The following is a 14,055-nucleotide window of genomic DNA, read 5'->3' as shown; positions in this document are numbered from 1 at the left end:
CCCATTAATAAAAACACCTTGGATCAGTTTAAGCCTGAAAAATTCCATCCTGTCTTCCTCTTGCCATTTTTGGTGAAAGTGGTGGCTAAACATGTCAAAAATATGTTTGGGAAGTTCTTGAAGAAGACCAATAGCTTGATGCTTCACAAAATGGTTTTAGACCGGCGCATAGTATTGAGACCGCTTTACTCAAGGTGATAGAAGAACTCAGGCAACTGATGGATGAAGGTGACTCATCTGCTCATTGATTTTACAAGTTCTTAGCTCAGCTTTTGACACTGTTGTTCATAAGGTACTAGTGGATAGACTCAACGAGATTGGTGTTCGGGGTAAAGCTCTGGCATGGTCTGTGTCCTTTTTTTAAAGGATCATACTTTCCAGGTGATAGAGCCACAGTTCTCATCCACTAAGCACCAGCTAGAGTTTGGGTACCACAAGGCTCGGCTTTAAGCCTAATTTTATTGAATATTTATGTTGGATCTCTTGCCGCTTTTGTGAAATCTTTTGGGTTGTCCCTGGTATCTAATGCTGGCAACACTCAACTTAGTAGATCTCAGTTGGCTGGGGAACAGGAAGGCCCTGTAAATTTTACAAACTGGTGGCCGTGTCAAAATGGATGCACATGAACTGTCTGAAGGTCTGTGCTAATAAAGCCTACCCTAGATTGGGGGGTGGGCTCACTGGTGGCCTCATTTGATGGAACAGGCCCGAGCCTAAACTGGTTATTAAAAATGTAAGAGTACTGATAGATGTAAATTTTATTTCTAGGCTCATATTTAAGTTTTGATGTTTTGCTACATTAGCCTATTTAGAAACCTGAGAACAATCTTTTGCCTTTTTTTTGGTTGCCTCTACAGAAAATAATCATGTAAGCCCTGATTATTTCGCGTCCGAACTATTGTAATATTTGTACCTAGTCTCTACTTGGCAATGTACAAAAAAGGCTACAGATTATCCAGAATGCTGTACCCCAGCTTTTATGCCATATTCCAAGAACTCTTTCAGTATCCCAGCAATCTATGCGCCTTAAACTCACTTCTTTTTGAGAATCTTATTAATTTTAAAGCATTGTTCTTGGCGCATCATATTTTTTCTAGAGAACTGGAACCAAGCCTGCGTTCTTTGCTGTACACTCATCATCCAACCACAGCATTAAGATAAGCTGTCCTTAATATGGCTTTGGTCCTTCGTTTCAAGATAACTATTTAGGTTGGCAGATCTTTTCAAGTGTTGGCACCCAGATTTAAGGAATAATCTACCACATCATTTGAGCGCCGTATTGAATCATAAGAATTTTTGCAAAGCACCTGAAGACCTTGCTGGTCTAGGGGGAAGAAATTCGGCCTGTGGTTATTAGCAACAGGCGCTCTGGGAAGTCCTTGGTTTGGGCAACCATGCGCGAGATGGGCCAAACGATGTTCCGTTTGCTTCCGACCTAGGCATACCATAAAGTAGCAGTATTTGCTGGAAGCATTGTCTAAATTTGGTTTAAATAAAATTGGTATCACTAAATGAAGAATAAAGGAAAGAGAGAGAGAGAGAGAGCATAGAGAGAACAATGGCTTCTCTAGTCCAAGTACAGCACTAAAGTGAAGCATCAAACCCAGCAGTTGACTTAAGGAATGACCTAAAGCAGAAAAAGAAATGGGGTATATAGAACATTGTCGTTCTAGAATTGAAGTTCACATTCAAGCATGCCCCAGAAGATCCTTTATATGCTTGGGCGAAACATTTGTTAGCTAGCCCCGGCTGATCTCCATCCCCCTTCCGTGCATTCCGCTAACCCCACTCCCTCTCCGGTTACAACTTTTATTATGCAGTGCGTGAAGAAAATAAGGAAGATGAAACCCTTTTATATAGATGATAAGAAAATAGAAATGGTAAAAATGTCTGTTATTTGTGTATAACGTTTAACTGCAATGTGTCTGGTATGTGGTCTCAAGAGGTAACTAATGTTAAAGCTAAAATGTCCAGGAGTATCCATGGTGTTTTTAAATTTGCAACTAAACTTGGGGACCGCCGCATCCTTGATATGCTGCATATTTATAGGTGCAGATGTGTTTCAATTGCGTTATATGGATCCGGTGTTTGGGGCATTGTCGCCATGTGGACCTACAGATAGAAGAGAATTGTTTTATCAAAAACTTGTTATGCCTACCAAAATCGGCCTCAACTGAGATAACACACATAGAATTGGGGCTGGAGTATTTATCTGATCTGATAATTTTAAGACCCCTGTTGGTGTGGAGAGCAATTTGGTCTAAAGAAGAAACTGGCTTCACTAGGAGCATTATCAGCGATTGTCTCCGCTTCGATAAATGTTCAACGATACCTTGGATTGACTATCTAATGAAAACAGCTAAGGATGTATTTAATTTAGATGTCCAGGCAGACCCCGAATGCCTATCCGATTTCCCTAAGAAAGAGCTAAAGAGTTGTTACATAAGAAAGCACAAGCGCGGAGAAATGGTAATATGTTGTCAACGACCGCACAATTTTATTATTCCAACATACCTATGTCTCGTTCTCAAAATTACCTGAGAATAATTACTAGGCCATCCCATTGATTTGTCCTAACCAGATTACGATTGGGAATTGCCCACCATTTGGTGGCCTTTCCATGCATGAAATACCAACCCTCCGCACCCTGCCCTTGTGACAGGGCTACCAAACCGAGTACCACACATTTTTTATTGATCTGTGACCTTCTTTTACCCTTCTGCATCGAATATCTGAAACCCCTATTTAAAAAAAAAAAAGACCGTTATAACGATAAAATCTGCAATGAGCCTATTATTCTCCCTAGAGGATCCTGGTATTTGCTTTTTTACAGCTACGTTTATTTTCAAATCAATGGCCGCTAGGAAAAGTATGGTCTTTTAATTAACTAATTAACATGAGCGGCACCTGTTCTTAGTATCTTTTCTTGGTATTGTTTTATTTATAGTTTTTAACCCAAAATTGATAGCAAATTTGTATCAGAACGTATTGAGAAGAATGTATATTGTATATTTTTTTGTATGCTTTTATGATTATTGTGTAATAATCGAATAAAGTTCTGAAACAAAACGACACTCTGTATGTTGAATATTATATATAAGGGTAGTCAAAAAGAGTGCACCCAAGGCATTCTTAATAGTTAATAAAGTTTCTACCAATGGTAATAATAACAGTAATAGTGAGGCGCTCACTGACCCCTTTCCTCCGTAGTATGGTGTCCCCACTGGCATACTTATGGTCACTAGCAATCATTATTAGGCCTCTCCTCCAACAGGAGGTTAAATCGTTCATCTGAGATTTGATGGGATCTGTACAAGGGAAACCTTAAAATTGCTACTAGTTCCCTAAGAACAATCCTTTTAATCTGCAATTAAGAAAGGAACCAGGGCAAGACTAAAAGCATACATGATGTGTTCAGGACTATACGGTCGTCCTACACATCAAAGAACAAAAAAGTCGACATGTTTCAGCCAATCTTGCGCCCAAAAAGGATCATTCACTTTCCTCTGGACCATAAATGTACAAATTCCAACAATAATATGTGGGACTAAATTGTCCCCCTGAAAAATATTGACTATTTTGTTAGTGCAATTTGCACATACCTCTAGAGAGAATTCTTCTTAGCCCCTAAAGAATGGACAGAGAGTAAAAATGGAGAGAACATTGTAACTCCTACGTTCATATATGCATATTCACTCAGAAAAAAAAGAAAGGTTATACATACTTCACTGATGTACATGTTCAAAACACGTGCTCAATGGCTTTACTTTATTAGATTGATAAAGGGAATACACATAAAAAAGCAACAGGTGTGTCTTAGTTAAAAATTACTTCTCGTAGATTTTTTGAATAGGGTTGCTAACAGGGCCACAACCAGTGACTAATGTAGTCCCCGCGCAGCCCTGAGTGAGAAGATATTAACATATAAAACTGTGACAAAATTAACAGAATCAATCACAAATTGCTCCATTTTATGTTTCGCTAGTGTCACCCCCCAGCAAATAACATGAAAGGTAACGCTTACAAAAAATGGAGACTTTGTTAAGCCAAAACGCGGACTTGCATTCGTCACGTTTGTTTGTTTCCTACATAAAAGGAAGAGAGAAGCAATCGTGCTCAAACGCTTCCTGAAGCAAAAATATTGAGTAAACATACAGCTCACAGAAGCCTTTGCATAGAGAAATGTCATGTTTGCTAAAATTGTTTATAGCAAACCTACAAATGTAAAAAAAAACAAAAAAAAAACAAATTAACTTCCATTCGTTGCTGCATATAAGAAAAACCCTAAAGGCAAAATATGGAGGAAAATCCTCCTGTCAAAGAAGGAGAAAGAGAAGGTGGGAAAACCAACTTGTTTTTAGTTTCTTAGGTACTCACTGATCTTTTGCTTTATACAGCGACATCAAGGTTATATATTCCAGGCGGACGTGTTACGTCCTATACAAGAAGTCGCATCTTATCAACATAGAAATGTTACTAAAGGACTTGTTGCTTAGTGCAGTACATGTTCTTCGATGTCTATTGGGAAATCATCTCCAAGGGCCTTGTACTGAAGAATGAGTTTTTTATTGCTTATTTAAACAAGCATTTACAATGCAATGGTTTCGGCATTGTTAAAGTTAGAGCTATTGGCATTGCTCATGACATTATTTTTATTTATGTTTTTGTTTTTAACACCTTCAGCGCGGCGCGAATTTTCGCGCTGTGCTGAAGGTTCTAATGAGCCAACGGGCTCATGACGGAACGGTTCCGTCATGAGCACAGCTCAACCGATGCTCATGACGGAACCGTTCCGTCATGAGCATCGAAGGGGTTAAAACATAAATAAATGACATTGTCATTTACAATGCCAGTAGCTTAATCGCTCGCAAATGTGAGACCTATTGCATTTGCACCCACACAGAGCCACCCACACACACATACAGAGCCACCTACACACACACAGACCCACCCACACGCAGACCCACCCACACATAGAGCCACCTACAAAAAAAGCTAGCCACACACACACACACACACAGAGACAGAGACACACACACAGAGCCACATACACAGACACACACACAGCCACAGACACAGTCACACACACACACTTCATCCACCCACTAAGTCCATCCACCCAGCCACCACTCAACTCCATTCATCTACTGACTCCATCCACCCAACCACACCTTGTCAGGGGTAGTAAGCACTATATAAATACAGTTACAAAACAATACATAAAACGAACTTGTGCAAGTACATGACACCTTAATGAATAACAATCACTTGCTCTGTCTTGATCCAGGCGTAAAAGTAACTTAAACAAGATAAAAGCTTTGTAAATTAACCCCATTGTAACCATCGATTTGCCAGTCTTTCCCTTCCTCATTGCTCGTACTGCCAACTTTACAATAATGATCCTCAATCAGAAAAAAGAAGTATATAATTGAATGGCACGAAACAGACAACTGCGCGCGATATAATATTTCACCACAGACACAAGTGAGATAAGGCCATGGGAAGATGTTTTTACGTTAGCAGTTATGTACACAAAAGTGCTACGGATACCAAAGAAAATTGGCACATTTTGTAAACTGATACCTCATGCTGTAGGCTCCAGCTCCCAACTCTTGGTCAATCCCGGAGAGGCTGGCATCGAAGTCCTGTACCAATCCTGACACGATGACTTCATCTGCAAGCGGCAGTTTGAGACCCCAGGACATTTTAATTCACTAGTTCGGTCCAGCAGCCCCAAAAGTAAACCCCTGAAAAAATCCTTTCTGATAATTAGAAATTGTTTACATAGATTATTCCAATCCCCCCCCCCCCCCCCGCAGGCTGATGGACCTATCGCTACTGCCCCCACACAACATGTCTTCCTATGTAATGCATTACCACCGCAGTGAGATTCTAACATGCACCGGTACGGCTCTTGTAACTGGAATTATGGTTGCATACAGGGTCATCCAGTACATCCGCAGCAGTACAGGGTCCCACAGATCGTCCCATGGTACATCCGAAGCAGTACCCTAGGTCAATGCGTTACCTGTAACAAGGGCTTCGGGTGAAGGCAGATGTCACAATCGCAGTCTTCTCACGCCCATTACATTGTTGTAGTCTTGCATTTCTAAAGGCCAGCTTTAGAACCAGAATTCAAAGTGAGGTCAGCTAATCCGCCAGAGCCCGCGTCCATCGGTTTACGCGTGTGTTTCATACAGTGCTCCATCACTCACAGGTGCCTGGACATAAAAATGACCCATGACAATGGTACTCTACTGGGAATTATGATCCAAGTGGCCATGTTGTTTTTTATTTTTTTGTGAACCTGGGGCACATTGATGGCCATCCCTAGGTCTGGGGGAAGAATCTGCTGTACACAGCGGCGGGGGAAGAACTCAAAGAAGGGCCAGCCCCATCACGCTCCCCCCTATTTGGCAGTTGTGGATTCGAGGTAGCTAGATCCATTGAGGAGTGATTGGTCGTACCTCTGGGACTTCTCACTCACAAGATCTGGTGTCCTCAAGATCACACATTTAGCACTTAATACTTCCAGCTAGACGTGGCGCCAAAGAATGCATATTTTACAGGTCAGCGCCATGACGTGCCTCGCACAGCCTGACATACTTTGAATAAACAATAACACACCAGCACACACCTGAGGTGAGAGTGCTCTAAGCTCCTGGAAGGGCGGAGGCGCATCTATGAACCATCACTCCCAAGAAAGATCTAACCCTGCACTTCGGAAGCACAGTCAGAGCCAGCACAAATAGGCCGTAAGCAAGGCCGCAGCGTAGCAGCTGACAAAACAGATAAAAGAAACTAAACATGACCTCCCCCGCGATTTACTAATCCCAACTCCAATACCCCAACCCCCCTGCACGCCTAGGCTGCATGTCACCCACACCCTCCTCCCGCAGTGCCGCAAACATGCACACCGGAAAGCCGGGCCTCCCCCTCTCTGAAGGCCATCCCCGAGCCCGCCACCGCCAAACCACGCACACCCTAGGAACACCCTGGAGCCCCACAACCCCCCACAACCCTCCCCGGCCCAGGCGGCAGGCCAAACACCCCCGGCCGACACATACGCAGGAACACCAGCCAGGGAACGGGACCCCCTACCCCCGAAGCCTGCCACACACACGGACCGCGGGAGAGCCGAACAAGAGCACACACACCCCACACCGCCCAAAGCGGCAAGCCCAGCACCCAGTGAAATTGTGTCAAAGGCAGATCCTGACACCAATCCTGCTCTTTTAGCCACTGTCATCTCATCTCGACTGCTACCCACCACTGGCACCCAAGACACACGACGGGCCACTTCAGTAACCGCTTGTTTACTCGGGCTGGTGAAAGTAGCATTGAAGTGCAACGGAAACAAAAGAGGGTCCGGGTGCAGCCAGAAAAGCCAGAAAAGGAAGAACGGGGCCAAATGGTTTATCGTTGTAGCGGTTGAGTGACAGAATCGAGTGCCTCCCGCCAGCTGGACCCGAGCGATGTGTGCGGTCCCGGCGGTGATGCAGTTCAGGAGCATCAAGATGGTCGTCTGGACCCGATAGTTAGGAGAGAGACTCCAGCTCGCCGGATCATAGGAGCCCTCTACACACGCTGCCAGACAGAGCGCTAGTGCCAGCGTGTACTAAGAGCCATCGTAGCAGCGGGTAGGGCTGTGAGATACAGTCCCCATCACAGCCGAGTGTGTGTGCCACAGTGATCTCTCCTTGCAGAGGGAGGGTGTCCCTGAACACCCCCACGTTTCTCCGAGGCGATGCAGAAATGCCTTGGAGAAACGCAGCCTCCTTTTGGGATTCGGGGGCGTGTTTTCTTTCTCTCCTATTCCCATTGGCTGGGAGGTAAAATTCCAGCCAATGGGAAGAGGAGAGACAGAAAACAGAAAGAAGCATAACCCCCCCCCCCCCCCCCCCCCCCCCCCCCGAATCCGGGCTTGAACGGAGTGACGCCCCTCTCCTTCCATGGCTGGCCTCTGTTTAGGAAGCCAGCCAATAGAGAAGAGGGGCGGGTTCAAGCCCCGATACTTAAAAAGAACATTCACCGCCAGCGAGACTGCGCAAGCGCAGCCTACGCGGGCCGAGACCTAAAAAGGGGGAAAGGAGGAAAACTTTTCTTATTATTAAAGGCTGAAATTGTCAAATACCTACACTCTTAACTAAAAAAGGGATCTGGAATATACGGAATAAAGGTCTGCCCTCAACAATGTTTTATTAATAGGTTATTCTTCTATTGGTGGCCAATATGATACTGTAGGGAAAGCAAGTATCAGGAATTTTCTTTTTAAAGATGGTAGATGGAGCATATATCAAATGTCGTCTTACTCATATAACAGGAGTATTTCAGTTTCTCATCTAATTATTCATCTGCGACCAACATATAAACTGTCGTTCAGGCCAATTCTAAAGGTCTTCAATAATCAATAAATCCAGATTATTTCCCAATATACATTGAAGAACATGTACTGTGCTAAGCGACGAGTCTTTTAGTAACTTTTCGATGTCAATAAGATACGACTCCTCATAGATGACGTAACACACGTCTGCTTTGGAATGCCTGAGTCAGTCGAAGCTCAGAAAAACTGAGAAGTCCGAGCAGAATGTATCCCCCCAGAATCTATCCCCCGATCGTCGCCGTATAAAGAAAAAAGTTGGGGGAGGCAAGATGGCGTCTGACGGTCAGACGCAAGTGTGAGGGCTCCGAAAACGGCTGGGAGATCGAGCAGGCTCTGGCTGGGAGAAACTCCGCTGTACGTTCAAGGAAACGGCGAGTGCAGAGGCGGCAGCAGCGGCGCTCTAGAAGAGCTCTAGAAAAACGAATTATAAACGGAGTATAAACTCACCTTTTCACGCCGATACCGGAGCTAGATTTCAGGCTGACTCGGAGCCTGGACCGAGGCATAGGAGGAGCCACATCGACCCAGGTGCTGATTTGGCTGAACCAGCGCTGCAGGCGGAGACGGAGGCAGCGGGGCTGTGGAGACGCGGAGGCTCAGACACACGGCACACGGAGCAGCAGAGTGGTCGAATACTGCGGGAATGATGCAAATGCTGCAATGCAAATGCAATAATACAATAATGGAGTAAAAAGGCTTAAACAGCGGATCAAGTGGCACATTGAGTACTACTGAGCTGTGCACGTGCATTATCTTTGTGCCTTGGTGCTTGGTGCTTGGTGGAGCTAACAGATATATTACTCTCTCTGTGGATCTGTGACATCACGCTTAAATACAGGGAGACCAGTGCCGAACTCTGCTGACGCGCAGCTGCATATACAGTGCATATACAGCATCAGAGACATCTACCAGGTATTTTGGTGTTATTACCCATATTTTCAACGTTTTTATTTCTTTGCTCAAACTAATTAGATATCTAGACTGATATTAAGAAGAAATAAATAGACCCTTCATTATGGCACCTAAAGCTGCACGTGGTGGGAAAACCAGAGCGACTGGGGAGATGCAGATTGGCACACGCGCAGCTCTAGCAGCTAAAAGCAAGCAGGACCTCAGTAATGGTATTGAGACTGATGGGCTCCAGGCTGGAACTCCAAAGATTACACAAATGTTTCAATCCAAAGGCAAAATGGTGACATCCAAAATAATGAACGTAGTATCGGCCTCTGCAAGCCCTGGTGTTGAGCTAGCAGCCCCCCCTGAGAGTGAAATCCTTGCTAATTCAGAATCAAAAAAAGCCATAAGCGATACAGGAACCGAGGTCAACCCCCAAAAGGAGAACACCGAGGGTAAAGAACCTAAAGGGGATATTGAAAATATGGAGAATATTGACAATGTGGTAGATACTACTCTGACGGAGGCATTATCATATTTGGTTGTCTCCCCCAGGTCCATACAAGCTGCTTCTAACCATACCAACACTCTAATATCTACCCCCACACCGACCTCTATCACCTCTATCACAGTAAATAAAACTGATTCTGGAGAGGGGGACCTTATTGGCAGCAAGGATAGTGAATACTATTCACTATCCGAACATTCAGAGCACTCCTATGCCTCAGAGGAGATAGAGGAAGAGGTTGAGGAGGAGGAAGACGAGGGCGACCTGGAGGATGATGTGGAAAATACTGGGAGATTATCTCTCGATCTTACTGCTGTTGAGCAAGGAAATTTAAATTGGGCAGACCTGACTGCCGGCAATAAGGTTAATGATAATGGCGGCCACCCTGGTCCTACAGAAATTCCTGACTGGGCATTAATCGAGAATAATCCCAATTCCAATGCTGATCAACTAGGTGGAGCAGTATATAATATGGGCTCAACGGCTCAGGAGGCATTGGACGTGGTATTGAAGGCAATTTCTGACCAACGTGTAGAGGCCAAAGCTGATCATCAAAAAACTCATAATGCTTGTAAAAAATTACAGAATACTGTCCGCCGTTTAGCAAAAACCTGCAATGACTTTACGGACAGAATGACCGAAGCAGAGGGACGTATCTCTGCACTTGAAGATCAAATGACCCAAACCCAAAGCGAGATTAAGGAAATCAAGGCGCAAAAGTTTGATGTAAACGCAAAGCTGACCGACCTAGAAAATAGGCTACGGCGTAATAATTTACGCATTTTGGGTGTGCCCGAGGGTCGCGAGGGCCAAGATGTGCGTCAGTTTGTTATAGACTTATTTAATGATTCATTTCCCGAAGTCAAGGAATGGCATTGGGCGCAAGAAATTCAACGGGCTCATCGTTTCCCATTTCGGCCACAACCAGCACGAGCAAACCAAGGCACTCGATATCCACGGGCTATTTTGATTTCCTTGAATAACTTTTTGGCTAGACAGCTACTTTATGATCTTGCACGACCAGACAAAAAGAGATCAGGTCTTGGGGTGGAATTTTTTGTCCGCCCCGACTATTACCACGCTACAGTGGAGAACCGGTGGCGACTTCGCCAATTAATTCCTGCATTTCAAGTAAAAGAGGTACAAGTGTTCCTTTTGCAACCCGCCACCTTGAAAACGATTTATAAAGGCCAGAAGAGATTTTTTACAACGGAAGTCTCAGCCAAAGAATATTTGAACTCATTACCCTGAGATGACATAGACTTGATTTCCATGTGACATTTTTTTCTTTTTATTTTTGAAATTTCAAGGTTTTTTTTTCTAGTTTCGATAATGATCTCCACAGCCATTGAAGGTACTCTCACACACATCAAGGGGCAATAGGCCCTACTGCCTCATTGTTGGGGGAGGGACACTGGGGTGGGGGAGGGGGTGCTCTGGGGGATGATGGGTGGGGGGCGGGCACTTGGTGGTGGGGGGTAAAAAAGGAGAAAAATTCAGTTCAAGACCGACAAGACGTGAGAGATATTGAAATGAAATGCTCTGGATTTAAGAGACGGTTGTTATTTATTACTTTAAGTAAAAAAAATGGCTAGTACTAATTTTCGAATATGTTCTTTTAACGTCTGTGGGTTGAATAATGTGGTAAAACGTAGGAAAGTGATGCATGAAATACGTTTGATACAACCAGATATTATCTGTCTTCAAGAGACACACATATCATGGGGAAACCGTAAAGTGCTGAACGAATTAGGGTATACTGTTCTAGTTGTATCACAACAGTCTACTATGAACCGGGGCGTTGCTATTCTGGGGCGCCAATTAGGTATGGTATCTACAAGAGTTAAGGCTGATAATATGGGCCGCTGGGCAATTTGTGAATGTATGATAGGGAATACCCCTATGACTATATGTAATGTATATGGCCCAAATAGTGACGACCCCTCTATACTTGAATTTCTGAATGTTGAATTAGCACTTTGGGGCACCCCCGTGTTGGTAATGGGAGATTTCAACATCCATGGGGATATAAATACATGGGACTCAACCTTTAAAGATTATAGGGGTCGAAAACCGAAGGTCTTTAGGGGGTTGAGACAATTATTGCTCCAACATGGTTTGGTAGACTGCTGGCCACTTTCAAACCCACTCGATCCTGGCTATACCTTTTTTTCTTCCCCCCATAAAAAATTTGTTCGTCTAGATTATATTTTTTCAACGCGAGACCTGTTAGTAGGTGCTCGGATGTCCTCAATGCCACGTATCACATCAGATCATGCACCCGTAGTGTTGGATATGACAATTAATAGATCACCTCGCACGCAAAGACTCTTTACATTTAATAAGAAACTTTTGGTTGATACGCTGTATGTCTCTCAAATGTTAGAATGGTCCCAACAGTTTTTTGATATTAATAGAGGATCCTCAACAAGCGCAATGGTATGGGATTGTTTCAAAGCGGGGTTGCGTGGTGAGACTTGCAGCTATGGCTGGGCAATGCAACGTAAGGAAAAGGAAACAATGAAACAGCTATTGCAAGATCTGGCTAATGCAGAATGTGAGTTGATAAGTGACATAAGGAGAGGACAGGATTGTTGTAATACTCAAGATAAAGTGGCAAAATGCAAGGCGAAAATTACAGGGATCTGGAGTCAGAAAATTGCTTCTCAATATAAATTGTATAAGGCTGAAAGGTATGAATATGGCGAGACGGTAGGGAGGTGTCTTGCTCAAAGAATGCGACAAAGACAGGTGATGCAACATATATCCTCTATTGAAAATAGACAAGGTTTGAGGATAGAGACACCTGAAGGCATCATGAGAGTTTTCCAAGAATTCTATACCGAGCTCTACACTCAAGATAATGCCTCCCCAGAGTTAATAGAGCAGTTTGTCAACAGGTGTTATCCGGGACATGCGGTGGAGGATACACAAAGAGAGGAATTGGAAGCCCCAATCACGATGCTAGAACTTGAGACAGCCATTACAAGTTTAGCTCTGGGTAAAGCTTCGGGCCCTGATAAACTGCCATTAGAGCTATATCTTAAACTGTTTCCAATCATTAAAAATGACATGCTGGAGACATTCATAGCTGCCCAGTCAGGGCATCCACCTCCATCATGGGACGACGCCACTATATCAGTTTTTAAGAAAAAGGATAAGCCTTCATATCTGCCTGGCTCATATCGGCCTATATCGCTTATCAATGTCGATGTCAAAATTTACTCTAAAATTCTTGCGAACCGGCTGATCTGTGTGGTCCCGGGATTGGTTTCTAATCAACAGCATGGATTCCTACCTGGGCGGGATACAACTAATCATGTTTCCCGAGTCATTGCAGCCCTGGATTACGCCGAGATGACGCACAAGAATATAGGTTTAGTATTCTTAGACGCAGAAAAGGCGTTCGATCGCGTCTCATGGCCGTATTTGTGGGCTGTTATGACTAAAGTCGGATTTGGACCTTGCTATCTGCAGGCCATCCAGGTTATGTATAGGCATCCAAGGGCACAGATTTCTATGTCAGGACAGTTGTCAGGGTATGTAGATATTTCTCGTGGTACACGCCAGGGATGTCCATGTTCGCCACTTTTATTCGCTATCTACATCGACCCACTGCTGCAGGCATTAACCATATCATCACATATACCATCCATGATCTTTCCGGGGGGCAGCATGCGTGTGCTAGCATATGCAGATGACATTGCAGTTGTGATATCAGACCCAGACACCGCAGTTTCCGAGATTGAAGCTATAACTAAAGAGTTTGGTCGGGTAGCAGGATACAAACTCAACATTTCAAAAACACAAATCGTATGTACGTCAGGATTATGCCCTAATGATAATCGAGTAACCCCAGAAGCCAAGTACCTTGGTATTAAAATTAGACTATCCCTTCATGATCTGGTCATGGTCAACTGGACCGATCTTATACGCTCTATAAAACAACAACTAGAAAAAATTGAATGCTTACATTTATCGATGGTGGGACGACGTAATGTGCTTAAAATGTCTATACTTCCTATAGTGCTGTACTTCTTCAGGTCGGTTCCACTTGAGGTACCACCCTTAGAAATGCGGAAACTTCAAGCAACGGTGGAAAGATTTATTTGGGGATGGAAATCCCCACGTCGGGCATCTAAATTCATGACACTTCCTATGTTGAGGGGAGGCTGGGCCGTCCCAAACTTTATATTATATTATTTGTCTTGTCTATTACAGAATATAAAGTTTGCTGTAAATGGAAATGACCCACCTCAATTTGAGGACC

General features: G+C 43.9%; 1 protein-coding gene across 1 annotated transcript in view; it reads left to right on the top strand.

Moving 5' to 3' along the window:
• ACSL3 (acyl-CoA synthetase long chain family member 3) overlaps positions 1 to 14,055 on the top strand; it is a 569,394-nt gene that overhangs the window by 412,421 nt on the left and 142,918 nt on the right. The gene's annotated exons all lie outside the window — the stretch shown is intronic.

This window comes from Lissotriton vulgaris, chromosome 11 (genome assembly GCF_964263255.1).
Source record: "Lissotriton vulgaris chromosome 11, aLisVul1.2, whole genome shotgun sequence".
NCBI classification, from domain to species: Eukaryota; Metazoa; Chordata; class Amphibia; order Caudata; family Salamandridae; genus Lissotriton; species Lissotriton vulgaris.
This window is presented reverse-complemented; position numbering and strand designations above follow the sequence as displayed.